The sequence below is a fragment of the Rhinatrema bivittatum genome, chromosome 16 (genome assembly GCF_901001135.1).
Source record: "Rhinatrema bivittatum chromosome 16, aRhiBiv1.1, whole genome shotgun sequence".
In the NCBI taxonomy this organism is placed as follows: Eukaryota; Metazoa; Chordata; class Amphibia; order Gymnophiona; family Rhinatrematidae; genus Rhinatrema; species Rhinatrema bivittatum.
In genome coordinates, this window is record NC_042630.1 from 36,313,616 (window position 1) to 36,329,267 (window position 15,652).

General features: G+C 48.6%; 1 protein-coding gene across 1 annotated transcript in view; it reads right to left on the bottom strand.

Moving 5' to 3' along the window:
- The window catches only part of PEA15 (proliferation and apoptosis adaptor protein 15), a 63,968-nt gene extending 59,715 nt beyond the window's left edge, over positions 1–4,253 (bottom strand). The window contains exon 1 of the mRNA XM_029580119.1: positions 4,003–4,253. The gene's annotated coding sequence lies outside the window, so the exon portion shown is untranslated. The remainder of the gene's footprint in view (positions 1–4,002) is intronic.
- Between the last annotated feature and the right edge of the window lie 11,399 nt (positions 4,254–15,652).

The following is a 15,652-nucleotide window of genomic DNA, read 5'->3' on the forward strand; positions in this document are numbered from 1 at the left end:
AGAATATGCGCGAGACGAATTTGCATAGACTGGGTCTCTCCAGTGTATGCAAATGGATCCCGGGCATATTCATGGTGGATATCCTGAAAACCAGCATGGCTGTGGGGTCCCCAGGACAGATTTGGGGAGCCCTGCCTTTATTACCAGGTCAATGCTAAGTAACTCTACCCCTTCCTTTCAGACAGGGGGCACTTCCTGGCATGCGGTCATGAGAGCCTGGAGTTGTACAGCATCCTCTTTCGACTTCTGTAGCTATCGCCTAATGACTTCCTGATGAGTGACTGCCTCCTCATCCAAAGCAGCTAGGGTCGAGGGGCGGGCAGGGAGTTGGTTAGGAAGATGACGGCTTTCAGCAGGTTTCCATTTCCACCCTGGGCTTGTTCAGATGCGGATAATCTAATTACCTCTGTCACCTTCACTGATACTGGCTCTCAGTTTCAGATCTTTGCTATCTGCCTCTCCCTTTTTTTTCTGATGCATGCACCCTTCAGATTCATTTCTTTTCTCTGTCCTCCCAGTGCTTCTCTTGCCACCAGAAACTCACAGCTGCATGCAGAGGAGGAGACGCAGATTTATTTCCTCAAGCCAGTGAACTGGTGCCAGACAGTACCGGTGCTCCGGGGTGCACGTAAGTATGTGCATTTGGCATGATTCTGTTTACCGTTTTCAGTTTGGTTTAATATGTGCGGCCTCGTTCCCCAAACTTTTTAAAGTCCATTATCTCACCCAGGAAAACGGCATGCTCCTGTCTACCCCTGCTGGGAAGGCTGTGCCTCTGGGGGGGAACTTCTTACTATGAGGGGAGGCTGGCTGGGGAATCGGGAACTGGTCGGTAAGAGGCATCTGAGCACCGGCACAACTCTGGCGCCAGCGTACCTGCCCTTGTGGGCCGGGAGGAAGCTGCCCCAGAGTTTAGGCAGGGTGGCCAGACAGTAGCACCCTTCCGGACCTATCCGTGTGGGCTGGGCACAGATGGAGCATTTTCTGTCCTAAAAGACATGGATTTCCTTTGTGAACTAAAGGCATTAATTAGGAGCAAGTGGCCAACATTTTAGCGTGGAGAAGTTAAGAGAGAAGAGATGTCTGTTTAGCAATAAAAACAGTGACTGTACCTAGGCTATAATTTTCCTTTCTGTTTTTCTGGCACTATTCTGCCTGAACAATAAACGCAGGGCACTGGGAACACCAGCCCAGGGTATGGAGAGCCTTTGCAAGCAACTCTTGTGTTCCCCTGCAGTCGAGGATCCATTTGAACATGTACAGGATCCCTTCAATGGGGCTCACTCTGCCTACCCCCTCCATAACTGGGGAAGGGGGGCGGCTCTACAGAATACTTTTATTTTGAGCGGAAAACCCGGATTAAAATAGAACTTGTTGTTTAAAACTTGGTCCCAGAGGAGGCCCGGGGAGATAAAATGACTCACCCAAGGTCGCACAGAGAGTTCTGGGTCTTCAACTCAGATCCCAGGACTTGCCCTAAATCACTGCCCAATTTTTTAGAATCTGGTTCAGGGATTTCCTTCCATTGCCTTCTCAGAGTCAGAGAGAAGCCTTTTTTTTTTTTTTTTTAATGATCGCGTTGCCACATCTGTAATTGGGCATTTGCAAGATCCCTTACCCAAATGCGCCAGGTCTGAGGAGCAAAGTGAAGCAAGCGGCAAGAATTATGCAGCTACAAAAAGGCGGCACACACATCAAAAACTCCCGAAGGGCTGGACTTCCACTCAAAGCTTCTTCTAAAAGGTTCCAATGTTATTAGAAAAACATTTTTAACCTGCCCCCCCCTCTCCCCTTACCATGTGGTCAGCCCAAACTGGCAGATAAAAGCAGCAGACCAAATGCCACGAGCATGGTCTGGCCATCCAGATGTTCACCATAAGCTGCTGAGTTTTTTTGGTTTTTTTTACAGCCCCTGTCAACACAACGCAGAAGGATCCTTTGCTTGTCCACGGCCTGCGTGTATTCAGCTATGTAGTTTACGGCTACAAGGGAGGCAAGATGGGGAGGAGAAGACAAACAAATGAGGCTGCTCTCACCTGGGTGGCTTTTGCTCAAAGAGACCCCGGTGGCTACTTGGAAGAAGAGGGTAGCCATGGGCTATGGGCAGTCCCATTCTAATCAACAGCCTGTCGACTGTTTCAGGTTGCCAGCGCTATGAGTCCCATCAGAATCCAGTAAAGGTCTCCCTCTCCATCCCCCACCGTCGCCCTTGCCGGAACTTCCTAGTGATGTCATAACATATGTTGTGATGTCATACGCAACATGCGTATGACATCACTGCATGATGAGGCAGCGATGGCAGAAAGGTCGGCAGGTGAAACCTCTGCACAAATAAACACTTTGCCATAATAGCTAAGGGGAATGTTGCAAGAGACGCAGGAAATATCTGTAGGTCAGAAGCAGTTTTCCAGACATGCTTGCAGGCTTGGTCATAGCTTCTGCTTCTGTGTTAACGCTGTAGGTATGCAAGAAGCTGTATCTTTAATCACTAAATGGCCGGCTCTGTGCCTCTTACCCTTTTTTTATATGCATGTCTCGTAGGCCCTTGGCTCCCAAACCAGTCCTGCTGATCCCCACAGCCTGTTGGGCTTTTGGGCTTTGCCCAGCGCGGATGCAAGAGATAAATGCAATAAAAAATATTCACCCTGGCTATCCTGAGCATCCGACTATGGGGCTACTAAGACAGGTGTGGAAGCCATTGATCTAGACATCTGGTGCTAGCCATGGCCAACTGGCTCCATTTCTGCAAGTTAGTTTGCTCACAGGAACCTAAAGAGCTAAGTTCCCTTAAAAAAAAACCAGGAACTACAAGTCCCTGCATGCAATGGGCTAAAACCAGGACTGAAGGACGCTAAGCAGCCGATGGGGAGCCAGCCCCATCTTGTATTCAAGTTTCCATGGAAATCCTGCTTTTCCTTTCCTAGCTGGGCAGCCAACAGTTCATGTTCCAGGAACCAGAATTCCTACCGTTTAACAGGGTAGGACCAGGAACTTCAATAGAACACACACACTCACAAAAATAATAATAATAATAAGAAAGTTTCTGTCACCACCCAACAAGTTCATTTCAATCCAATATGCCTGACAGGAGCTTTCAATATAAACCTTCTGGATGCCACACAAAATTCTCCTCTGGTCCGAGTTCTCAAAACTTGGGCGGTGCCCAGCCATTGGCAGGGCAGCCCTGGAAGTGGGTGGCAGCTGGGGGGCAGGAATCGCTTCCTCTCACCCCCACCCAGAGGGAGGGGAGCCGAGACTGACCCCCTAGTGCCACTTCTCTCCCTCTCTTGCTCTTGGCTGGGCACAGCCCTGGGGGGCACTTTCAGTGCATTTGCCATCTGTTTGTCCTGGTTGGGACTGGCTAATAGCGATTCCGCTCTCTGCATGGGCACGGGGGAAGCAGAAAACCTAGCAGCATCGTTATGGTTTGTGGCTGGGGTTTTTTTTTTTTGTTTTTAAGTTGCAGTCGAGGACTGTAACTCCAGTAAAATACGCTCCCACTGCCACTCACCCACCCTGTACCCACTGACACCCTCACCAAGTGCATCAGGGTGCTCTGGGGGGGGGGGGGATAGGAGAAGAGGGTAGAGGTGTCTGGGTCCCCATCCCCTAAGCTCAGAAAAATCACAAAATTCTCCACTTCTTGCCCTCTTCCTCCCACCCCTCCCAAAATGTGACCTGCCCTCAGGCTGCACGCCCTTGCGAGAAAGCACTTTTCTTTTGCAAACCATGCAAAATCCCGGGACGGAGCAGCCCTCCTACCCCCCCATCTCCTCTATCTCTCCCGCAGCCCTGCCACATCCGACTCTTCCCTCCCCACCCTCCTTTCCTGTGCCCCGGTCCACCCCTCTTAAAGTATGCCTCTCTCCCCCCCCCCCCCCCCTTCCTCTCTTCTTTCTATAACCTGCTTCTCCCCGAAATGCACCCCGCACCATCTCTCTCCCACCCTTCCCGTCACCTCTCCCCCCCCCCCCCCCCTCACCCCATCCCTGCAAAACTTACCGGATTCTTGGGCTTCTCTTCCAAGGGCGGAACAGAGGGGAGTGATCAGAGCTTCGGGTAGAAGAGAAAATGAGATGGATGGGCTGCCCTCCTGTTTTCACTCCTCCGGATGTCTGGGGTGGGGGGTGGTTACTCCGGGGCTTAGCCTCCCTGTTAAGGGATTTGGATCCAGCTGCTGGTGCCTGGGCCCCCTGGCTGCTCGCTCCCGCTGCTGCCACTGCCTCTCCCGTCTGAAATCCCCTCTCCACAGACAGAGCAGCATTCAATGTGAGTTTACTCCACCCTTTTCTGTGACGAGGGATGTCAGGCTCTGTGTGTGTGTGTGTGTGTGTGTGTGTGTGTGTAAGATGCCTTTGTATTAATCATCACACACACACACACACACACACACACAGAGTGGAAATCAGCATTGAGAAGAAAAGGAAGCTGTGGGATTTAACCCTTGCTTGTTAAAAGCTCCCTTTTCCCGTCCTCTGTTTTATTCTTTTTTTTTTTTTCCCCAATCTTAGTAGATTCGATACTGGTGAGAGATACAGGACTGATGGCACAGCAAGAGTGCAAGCCTGGAGTCACAGCCAGGCAGCGTCTCCCCATGCAGGCGCTCTGGATGCAAGAACGCCCATGTGTAGCGCCTTGCGCAGAGCAGTAATGATGACATGTATGTATGTATGTAAAGTCAGCTGGGATCCATCCACCTGGCACCTGGCCTCTGATTCCCTGGGGCACAGGCTCGGTGTCTTAGGACCGATGTAACCCGAGCTGGGTTGGATAAGGGCTTGTTTCTCCGCGGGTTTCACCCCATTTGGAGGAGCGGTCCTGCTTGACTTTCTGCCCCCCCCCCCCCCCGGAAAAGGTAGCCTGGACTCAGTTTTCCCCCCAGTTGCGTTTGGACTCCTTTCCGCCTAGAAGCTGTGAGTGCTGCCTCCAGCCCCACCAGCCCCAGAAATGGAAGATTCCACCCCCCCCCCCAGGAATTGAACTCGGGTCTCTCCGCATGGCAGTGCACAGGACTGCATCTGATCCACTACGCTGGGCCCCACCCTGCTCTACCCTGCCTCAATGATGCTTAAACATTTTGGTCCAAGTTTCCTCTATCAAAGTCATCAGTTGATCCCTACAGCCTTGTACCCACCTTTCCCTTATCAGTGATATTGGAAAAAAAAAATATGCATCAAAGCCATGTGGATTCAGATTCTAACTGGATCAGCACCGCGAAGAGTGACAGGGTGGCTTAAGCAGGGCTCAGATCCCGCTGACACTCCTTGTGGCCTCTGACAAGTCGCTTCACCCTCCCTTGCCTCCGGTATCAACTCAGATTGCGAGCCCTCTGGGGAGGGCACTTAAACCTCCTGCAACCTGAATGTGCAATTTGCCTCCAACTTGGGAAAAGTGAGGAATTAAATCCGAGGAATATTCGCTCTGTTTGGCTGTAAGAAATGGGGGGGGGGGGGGGGGGGAGATTAGACGCTGGATCATTTCTCTCCCACCCAGATCAATAGAGTTCTCCCTAGATTCGAATCGGGCATGAGCGCAGGTTCGTTTCCACGTTGGGTGACCAACCTTTAAAAATCTAGGGATAGTGGTGTTTTACCTGGTTAAGCAGACAAAGGGTCTCAGTTCTCCATTGCAGCTATTTCCCCCCCCCCCCCCCAGGCTTTGTTGGCACGAGATTGCAGGAATTAGGTCCCCAAATCCCAACGGGGCAAGGACATGGCTGGATCGGCCTGTCCACGGTTGACCTGGATCGGTGGACAACCCTACCAGAGGCATTCCTCCCTTCCCCCCTCCCAAACTTGAGCTAACATATGTCATAGCCAAAGTATGGTTTGAGGACCTCCCGTCTCCTTGTGCCTTTACTCATTCACTGCCCCACAATGGTATTTTGAGGGAGTGGTGCTGCTGAGGGTTAACCCTCTCTCGGATGAGATGTTAAACCAAGTTCCTCTTCATCCTGCCAAACCAGTTCAGATGCACGGGTTATGCCTCCGAAACCAGCAGATGGAGACAGAGACTAACAGGTTTGCCTGCATCACCCCTTATGGGTAGCTCCCATCCCGTCCTTTCAGTGGGGTTAGGGTCAGTATTCAATTTTCTTTGCGACATATAAAAAACGGGGTACCTGTCGCTCTATTCTGGTCCTGAAGCAGGTCGGCAAAGCTCTGAAGGGGTTCCACTTCAGGATGGAGCTCTGAAGTCAATTATAGTAGGAGTTAGTGTAGCTGGGTTTAAAAAAGGATTGGATAAGTAATTGCTATTAATCAAGTTGATTTAGAAAATAGCCAATGCTATTACTAGCATCAGTAGCATGGGATCTACTTAGTTTTTGGGTACTTGCCAGGTACTTGTAGCCTGGATTGGCCACTGTTGGAAACAGGACGCTGGGCTTGATGGACTCTTGGTCTGACCCAGTATGGCAATTTCTTATGTTCTTATGAGTGTGACAAGGAGATTTTTTAAATGTCGCTAGGTCTGACGGAGGTGTGTCAACATGTCCTGATAACAGAAGGGTATCAGAAATATCTTTGCTTTTGCTGTAACAATCAAGAAAAATGTAAGCCATACCACAAGTGTAACTAGAAAAGAAAAAAGAGGTATATATATTAGGGATGTGAATCGTTTTTCAACGATTAAAATTATCGTCCGATAATATTTATATCGTCTTAAATCGTTATAGAACACGATACAATAGAAATTCTAACGATTTATCGTTAAAAATCGTTAAATCGTGTTAGTGCGCACTAACTCGAGTTAGTGCGCACTAACTCCCCGTTAGTGCGCACTAACTCGATTTAGTGCGCACTAACTGAAAATGATACAAATAAACACTTTCCAGGTCACTGAAGGTCAGTTAGGAATGAATATGTGTTCCTATTGGCTGGCTGCCCTCTTATCTATTGATATTACCAAGGTTACCACTGAGGTGATGGTTGGGGGGATGGGAAATGGAACTGGAAACTAACGAACACCAACAGAAAATGAAACAAAGTGTTCACACTTCCCAGGTCAGTAAAGGTCACTTAGGAATGAATATGTATGTATGTATTCCTATTGGCTGGCTGTGCTCTTATCTATTGATGTTACCAATATGGTTGGGGGGATGTGAAATGGAAACAGTTGGAAGCTTGACAAAAAAAGTAATGTAATGATCAGCACTCACGTGACTAGAACTTGTTTGCTTATTATTTTTGTTAGCAGGCACCTGAAATGCTAGTGCATGTTGAATTTGCCAATCACTGTGCATTTTAGAAAGGTGGTCCTGGCTGGAACTGTACACAGTTCAAATATATGTAATTGATTGTTGGTAAGTGTATTTTTTAAGTAGCCACACTGGCACCAGTATGTTTACTTTTCCTCCTACTTAACTCACCAGCTCAGCTTTGTAAGAAGGGCTTCTCTGCTTGTGTGTTGTTTTTGTTTGGTGTGAGGAGAGCAGAAACATCAGATCTTTATTCAATCTACTACAGTCATCTCTTACAGTGCCCTATCCCTATTAATACTAGGAGTGTTGTGATCTTCCTGCACACAGTGCCCTAACCCTGATACCAGTCTGAGACAGCTCCCTCCCTGCATTACTAGTGAGAGGCTGGCTTCACAGACAGGGGGGAGCTGCCTGACCCTCACTCCTGACTTCCCCCATGTCCCAGCTAGTGAATGGTGTGTGGGTGAGGGGGGGGGGGGAGGAGGATGGTGAAGTCTGAGACAGCTCCCTCCCTGCATTACTAGTGAGAGGCTGGCTTCGCAGACAGGGGGGAGCTGCCTGACCCTCACTCCTGACTTCCCCCATGTCCCAGCTAGTGAATGGTGTGTGGGTGAGGGGGGGGGGGGGAGGATGGTGAAGTCTGAGACAGCTCCCTCCCTGCATTACTAGTGAGAGGCTGGCTTCACAGACAGGGGGGAGCTGCCTGACCCTCACTCCTGACTTCCCCCATGTCCCAGCTAGTGAATGGTGTGTGGGTGAGGGGGGGGGGGGGGGAGGATGGTGAAGTCTGAGACAGCTCCCTCCCTGCATTACTAGTGAGAGGCTGGCTTCGCAGACAGGGGGGAGCTGCCTGACCCTCACTCCTGACTTCCCCCATGTCCCAGCTAGTGAATGGTGTGTGGGTGAGGGGGGGGGGGGAGGATGGTGAATTCTGAGACAGCTCCCTCCCTGCATTACTAGTGAGAGGCTGGCTTCACAGACAGGGGGGAGCTGCCTGACCCTCACTCCTGACTTCCCCCATGTCCCAGCTAGTGAATGGTGTGTGGGTGAGGGGGGGGGGGAGGATGGTGAAGTCTGAGACAGCTCCCTCCCTGCATTACTAGTGAGAGGCTGGCTTCACAGACAGGGGGGAGCTGCCTGTCCCTCACTCCTGACTTCCCCCATGTCCCAGCTAGTGAATGGTGTGTGGGTGAGGGGGGGGGGGGGTGGATGGTGAAGTCTGAGACAGCTCCCTTCCTGCATTACTAGTGAGAGGCTGGCTTCACAGACAGGGGGGAGCTGCCTGACCCTCACTCCTGACTTCCCCCATGTCCCAGCTAGTGAATGGTGTGTGGGTGAGGGGGGGGGGGGAGGATGGTGAAGTCTGAGACAGCTCCCTCCCTGCATTACTAGTGAGAGGCTGGCTTCGCAGACAGGGGGGAGCTGCCTGACCCTCACTCCTGACTTCCCCCATGTCCCAGCTAGTGAATGGTGTGTGGGTGAGGGGGGGGGGGGAGGATGGTGAAGTCTGAGACAGCTCCCTCCCTGCATTACTAGTGAGAGGCTGGCTTCACAGACAGGGGGGAGCTGCCTGACCCTCGCTCCTCCGGGGTATTGTGATCTTCCTGCACACAGTGCCCTATCCCTGATACCAGGGGTGTTGTGATCTTCCTGCATGCAGTGCCCTATCCCTATTAATACCAGGAGTGTTGTGATCTTCCTGCATGCAGTGCCCTATCCCTATTAATACCAGGAGTGTTGTGATCTTCCTGCACGCAGTGCCCTATCCCTGATATCGGGATGTGTGCAAGAAGATCACAACACCCCCGGTATCAGGAATAGGGCACTGTGTGCAGGAAGATCACAACACCCCCAGTATCAGGAATAGGGCACTGTGTGCAGGAAGATCACAACACCCCTGGTATTAGGGATAGGGCACTGTGTGCAGGAAGATCACAACACTCCTGGTATTAATAGGGATAGGGCACTGTGTGCAGGAAGATCACAATACCCCTGGTATCAGGGTTAGGGCACAAGTTCTAGTCACATTGACTGATCACATTACTTGTTTTGTCAAGCTACCAACTGTTTCCATTTCCCATCCCCCATATACTGTCAGTAGGAAACTTGGTAACATGAATAAATAAGAGGGCAGCCAATAGGAATACATATTCATTCCTAAACTGACCTTAACTGACCTGAAAAGTGTCAAATTGTATCATTTTCAGTTAGTGCGCACTAACTCCCAGTTAGTGCGCACTAACTCCCGTTAGTGCGCACTAATCGGAAAAAACGATTTTTAACGATTTTTTAACTAAAAAATCGTGCCTAAGACGATTTTCTTGCCCTGCCACACGATTTCTATCGTTAAGACGATATGGAAAACGATTCACATCCCTAATATATATATACAAAGGGATACATTAAATTTATTGCTAGAATCAGTATCAGAATTATGATGTGCTATACTGAAATAATTTGCCGCCTCTTGCCCTCAAGCAGACGTCAGATGGTAGCTCTGATATTTAGATATTTACCATAAAGCAAAAGTGCAAAAATGATCCATATGAGCATAAAATAGCTTGTCATAGTGGTAATTCAAAAACCAAACACTTTTCTTTGTTCGTAGCCAGTGCTTTTCTTGTGTCATCGGCTTAAAATGAAAGTGCTCCCCACTCTCAGCCAATTCAAGATGAAAGTGGGAGCACTCTCATTTTGAACAGGTGACACACAAAAAAAAAAACCCGCTGGCTGCGAATAAAGATAAGTATTTGGTTTTTGAAGTACAAAGAGACAAGCTATTTTATGCTACATACAGATCATTCCTGTGCAATTGGTTTATGGTAAAGTTTTGATATTTTTCACTTGGGACTTTAATTTAAAAATTAATCAATGAATGATGTAAATATCAGTGCCAATGGTCTGACGTCTGCTGGAAGCTCATTGAAGGCGAGAGGCAGCAAATTATTTCAGCATAGCACATCATAATTCTGATACTGATTCTAGCCATTAATTTAATGTATTCTTTTGTGTGTTAAGGTAATAAACCTTATCAAGGAATGCAAGATACATCTGTTCCGCTTCTTGTTTTCTGTTTGATGTCAATGGGAAGCCCTCTGGTTTTTGCATAGGGGGTGAGGGAAAGGTTTAGTGTATTAAAAATGTTTATCTTTGCTCCTTACATATTATGCTGGCAGGCTGAGGTCGGCACAGGAGCCTATAAAGGGTTTATATCGGCAGGCCTGTTACTCTCTGTCTCCATCTGCTGGTTGGGAAGCATAACCCATGCATCTGGACTGCTCTGGCTGCACTCAAGGACAGGAAATCACCAGGTAAGATTTAATTTCTCCTTCTTTTCCACCTTGTGGACTGTAAGGGTCAGTAGTTGTGGGATATTAGGTGTTCCTGTGGAACTGTGTGTGGCTATCAGTGTTAGACACTTCCATGTCGGATGGGACATATTCACAGAGTGCAAGGTCATAGACTTAAATAACTGTCACACGTGGTCAGGTTTAGGCATTTAGGGGTGAATTCTAAACGAGCTGCTTGTGTTACAAGGCCCATATACACGAGTATCTGGGCCGAGCCCGAGTGACTCGTATTTTAAAAGCCACGGCAAGTAAAAGAAGGGGCTGAATTGGGGGGGGGCATGTCAGGAGCATTCCAGGGCGAGTCCAACATTTCTACGTGTACATCTGTATTTTAAATCCAAACACACGCGTTGGGCTGTTAGCTGCGGATGTTTGCTTCTGTTCTTAATGAGGTGTAAGTCTGCATAAATCTCTATTTAGGCCTAAATCGACTGGGTGAGTGATCTGGGTCAGCTGGGGGGAGGAGGGGGGGGGGTACAGGCTGAAGGATAACCAACGAGATGGACTGGGCAAACTGGTGGACTAACTGGGGGAACTGGGAATGGCCCTCATGCAAGCATGTTTTAAAACCCGATTGCCAGCGCACGTTAAAGCCGACAAAGTTCTAAATTGCCCGCACGATTTAAAATCCCCGCGGGTGAGTGCTTGCACGCCCCTATGCACACGGTAAGGGCGCCGGCGCTCTCGTTTTAAAGTTACCGTCCCAGCGTACGGAAAAACGACCTGCCCATCCGCAAGGCCACCCATCTGACATCACCGGCTTTCTTGGGCGCCTGCGTTTAGTGCTGACTTGCCGCCTCAAAAATTCACTAAACGGCTAACGTGTGTCCTTGAGCTTCCTGTAGTGGTGTTTGTGATGTCCCTTCCAGGAAAGTGTTTGACGGTTCAGCTCAAAATGATCTCTGGGCACTTTTTTCTCACGCACAGGGACATTCATCCTAGTAGTGTGGGTAAATACCAACTCAAGCTATACAGTCTGGGCCCTATATGATTATCAAAAGACCTCAAGTTTATATATCTTTTATTTATTTCAATATTGGATGCATTAAAGGGTTGAATGAGCACAAGGATGACTCTTGGGGAAACAGAAGCACCAATTGTCAAGGCTTCATCCTTACCAAATGTTGTATTAGTGCAATATTGTACATACTTAATACATTTCTACCATTATATCCAGGAACCAATATAGCTAATTGAAAACAAGTTTTTATCACATTTCGGAATGTGTGGATATTAACGTTGCTAATGACCCTGCTATCCATTAACTAAGGATGAGATTATACCGAACGTGAGAACACAAGAACCGCCATACCCAGGGTCCATCAAAGCGCAGTGTCCTGTTTTCAATGGTGGCCAATCCAGGTTACAGGGACCTGGCAGGATCTCATACAGTAGAAAGATAGATGTTGGTGCATCCTGGGATGCATACATTATTAGAGATCCAGTATGTGGGTTACATACGAACCAAGGGAAAAGCATCTCACATTTACACACTGGGACCCAGCCAAGATGGCAGGCAGCTTTGAAAAAAAAAGAAAAGAAAAAAAAAAAAAACCAACCAAGACAAAATATTTTGCAGTATTAACCCACATTAATAAAACAATTCTTTTAAAACAATCACAGACAGTTTTAAAACAATCATTCAGCTCAATTAGCAATCTCTCCCTCTGTTAAACAAAAGCTGTTAAGCCTTAACTGCTTCCCAGACACATTTCCAAGTGTCTGCAGTGCTTGAGTGCAGAAGTGCGGCAATCTAGTGAAGAAAAGGATCTGGGGGGGGGGGGGGTTAGGGATGGAGCTGGGTCATCATGGGCAGGCTGGATTGGGTTGGCACTTCAGCCAAGGTCAGCTGAACAGGTCGATGCAGACCTGGTTTCACCCCATTGCATGCAGGAAGTTGGAGTTCTGATTGTCCCTATTGATTTCCCCAAGAAAATCAGAACCACAATCCCCGGGCATGCAACGGATCGGCCTTCTCAGTTGACCTGGGGGGAGGTGGCAACACTAAGGCATCCACAGGCTCAAAGTGAGGTATGAGTGGGCCTATATTCTGTGCCACAAGGCCCCTCTGCTCTTAAATCCATTACCTCACATAGGGAATGAATGGTACAATCCAGGTCACCCCTCTGGTTTCACAACACATGTTCTCAGCCAGTAAAGTGTATAGCTGGAGCCTCTTTCCTGAGAGGTTGGAGACAGAGAAGGGCTGGAGAGTGGGAGAATTAGCAGGGGCCTGCACGGAGATTCTCTGATCCAGAGGGATCCGAAAGATACCTGGGACTTCAGCATGGACCCTTGTGCTCGCTGCAGAGGCAGGATCCTCCTGTTTGGAGGGGCTCTTGTTTTCAGGATCATTCCTTGGAACCGCCCGTTCTGTGGGAACCGCGCCAATGGGCTGTTTGAGTGGAAGACGGTTCTGTCTTGATCTGCTGTTCTGACATGGGAAATTAGCCACAGCCTCAGAAATTAGCAACCCGCTGGATCAGCCTGCCTTGGGGTACTCAAGGGGTAACCTGCACAGAGCGGTAGTCATGAGGCCACGACTGCAACCGACTTCCAAGAAGGCATCGAGGGAACTTGCTTGGATCAGCTGATACGACCCTATGCTTCCAAGAGGTAACCCGCACAGGGCAGCGGCTGCAACCCAGACAGCAGTGGCAAGACTGCACCGGACCTCGAAGAAGACATCGAGGTAACCTACGTGGTGTGACCACAGTTAAAACCTAAACATCAGTGACATGGGGGAGGGGGGGGGGGGGCATGTTTAGGACAATGGCTTTGCTAATTTCGGTCAGGGTAGCTGTGTGGCTAATTAGAAAACTTGCTAATAAAACATTGAAGGGAACCTGGGTGTTGCTCTTGTAAGATGACAAGGCTGGAATGGCCTACCAGTACGTTAACTGATTCTGGGCACACTTGGGACCAATATGGAGGGCAGACTGGGTGGTCTTTTTCTTCCCATTGTTTCTGGAACTGACCAACCTGGGTTGGTGCCTATTGGGATCTCCCTTTCATCAATCCCCAGGGGAGGGCCCCTGTGTGCTGGAAAGCTTGCGGAAGCCTCCGTTCTGATCCCTCAGCATAAGGGACAGAGGGAGAAGGAGACAGAAGACTCAATTGTATTCTGTTCGGTACCAAGATACTGTGAAACTGGGGCTTTATTTTTTTCCTGTGCTATTTTGCAGTTATTTATCTCAGTAAATAAAATCACAAGTCCCTGGGAGGTCAAAGCTTGGTTTGGAGAGACAAATGTTTACGGGCATTAAGAACCAGCTGTTTTCCCCGACCTCTCCATGGCCTACAATTAAAAAATCCATGCGCCAACCCTGGCTACACATAGGTGGTGCTGCCCAGGAGCTTCCAAGACCACATCACTAGGCGCTTTCCCCGGCGCGTCCCAACACAAGGATCCGGTGTTTTCCTTAGAGGTAACGGAACTGGAGCCCAGATCATAGACGATAATGTTAAAATTCGGATTGATCTACTTCCATTCTCAGTTGGCCCTATTGGATTTTGTCCTGCTTGTGGCCTGGGTTCCAATTTTTTAAACCTGGATCAATTCTTCGTCTTTATTTCAAATGATGGGGGCCCTCCCCATGTGACAACCTCTTGGCGTTCTTCGTGAGGAGTGTCAGCAATACAATTTAATCAGATTAAACTCTCGTTCCAGAACGGTGCGGGTAGACAGGCAGAAACATAGGGAGGAAAATGCTGATCTCCGTTGTGTAAGCCATGCATATCACTTACCTAACTGTGAAACATCAAAATATTTATTTTTAATACTCACTTGCCAGTTAATTAACACAGTAACTGACTTCATTAATGAAAATTAAATTCATACTTTCAGTGTGATTAAGGCGCTTAGTTGGAAGTATTGTCGGAATGTTTAAGGGGAGACTTGCGAGGGATGCTTTGCAGCGAGGTAGGGAGTCTGGACCTTGAGCCTTTGCTTTAAAAGCAAGTCCGGTACAAAGGCCGCGGGCCGAAAGGCAATTGCAAGGCTGCAGGAAGCGTGGATTTGATAAATCCATGGATACGTCTGTGGTCTTAAACCTCTACGGGGAAAGCATGCTTGTTTAGATATAGCTTACCCAGCACAGAGTTCTGATAACGGTGCTGCTCCTGGAGAAAACCTGGACTCTTTTGCAGGTTCTGGTTCCTCGTGACTCGGGTCAGCCCTGCCAGAATGCTCCAGTCTGGGTTTTGCCCTATTGCATCTATGGATGTGGAGTTTCTGTTTTTCCAGCAAAAGCATGAACTACATGCATGCAGTGCTGGGGGGGCTAAAGCTAGAACCGGACCAGCCTGTTGACCTGGGACAAGTGGCAAAAATGGTCAAATCCATAGTGAATCTAGGTCTGCAGCATTTTGTCCTCAAGCTGCAAAAGATATTGGAATCAGCAGTGGTAGTGATGGTGGTGGTGGTGGTGGTAGAGTTTGATATCTAGTTCTGCCCCTCTGAGGTCTACGCTTGTGTATCCTTGGGGGAGAGGGGGGGTGTTTGAACCCTCTCTAAATTTTGCCAAATAGAAGGTCCATAATGCATGGCCAACAGATCACGAGGTGCCGGCCGCTGGCCAGGCATACTTCCAGGTAACAAAGATAAAAGTTTATCCGTGAAGCCATGCGCTGACACACAAGCACAGTTTATGTAAAATATCTAAATCCGACAAGGAGATGTGTAAACGTTACATGAGGTCTATTCTCCTCCTTTGCTACAGAAATTTGCACATGGTCATGATGACGTTTGTTGGGTAAACAGAGGTCTTAACTGGATCGGACTAAAAATGGGAGTCAGGTGGTGACCACAGGCACTAACCAGTGGCAGGGCAGCTTTAAAAATCTTCAATGACATCACCATGTTCTATGACCTCCCTGAGATTTCAACTGAACTGAGCTGACCTGGCCTGTTTCTCTATTGGAAAAGCAAGTGTCGGGGGGTGTTGAGGGCTGGACACTGTGAGTGGTCTTAGGATAGCCAGAGGACAGATTCGGGCTGGATTCTGGCAGAAATCTTACATAAACTTCTTTATTAGTGATAAGAAACAAACAAAAGCAACCCTACTTTTCTTCGCAGTTCAACAACACAACGGGTAGTATC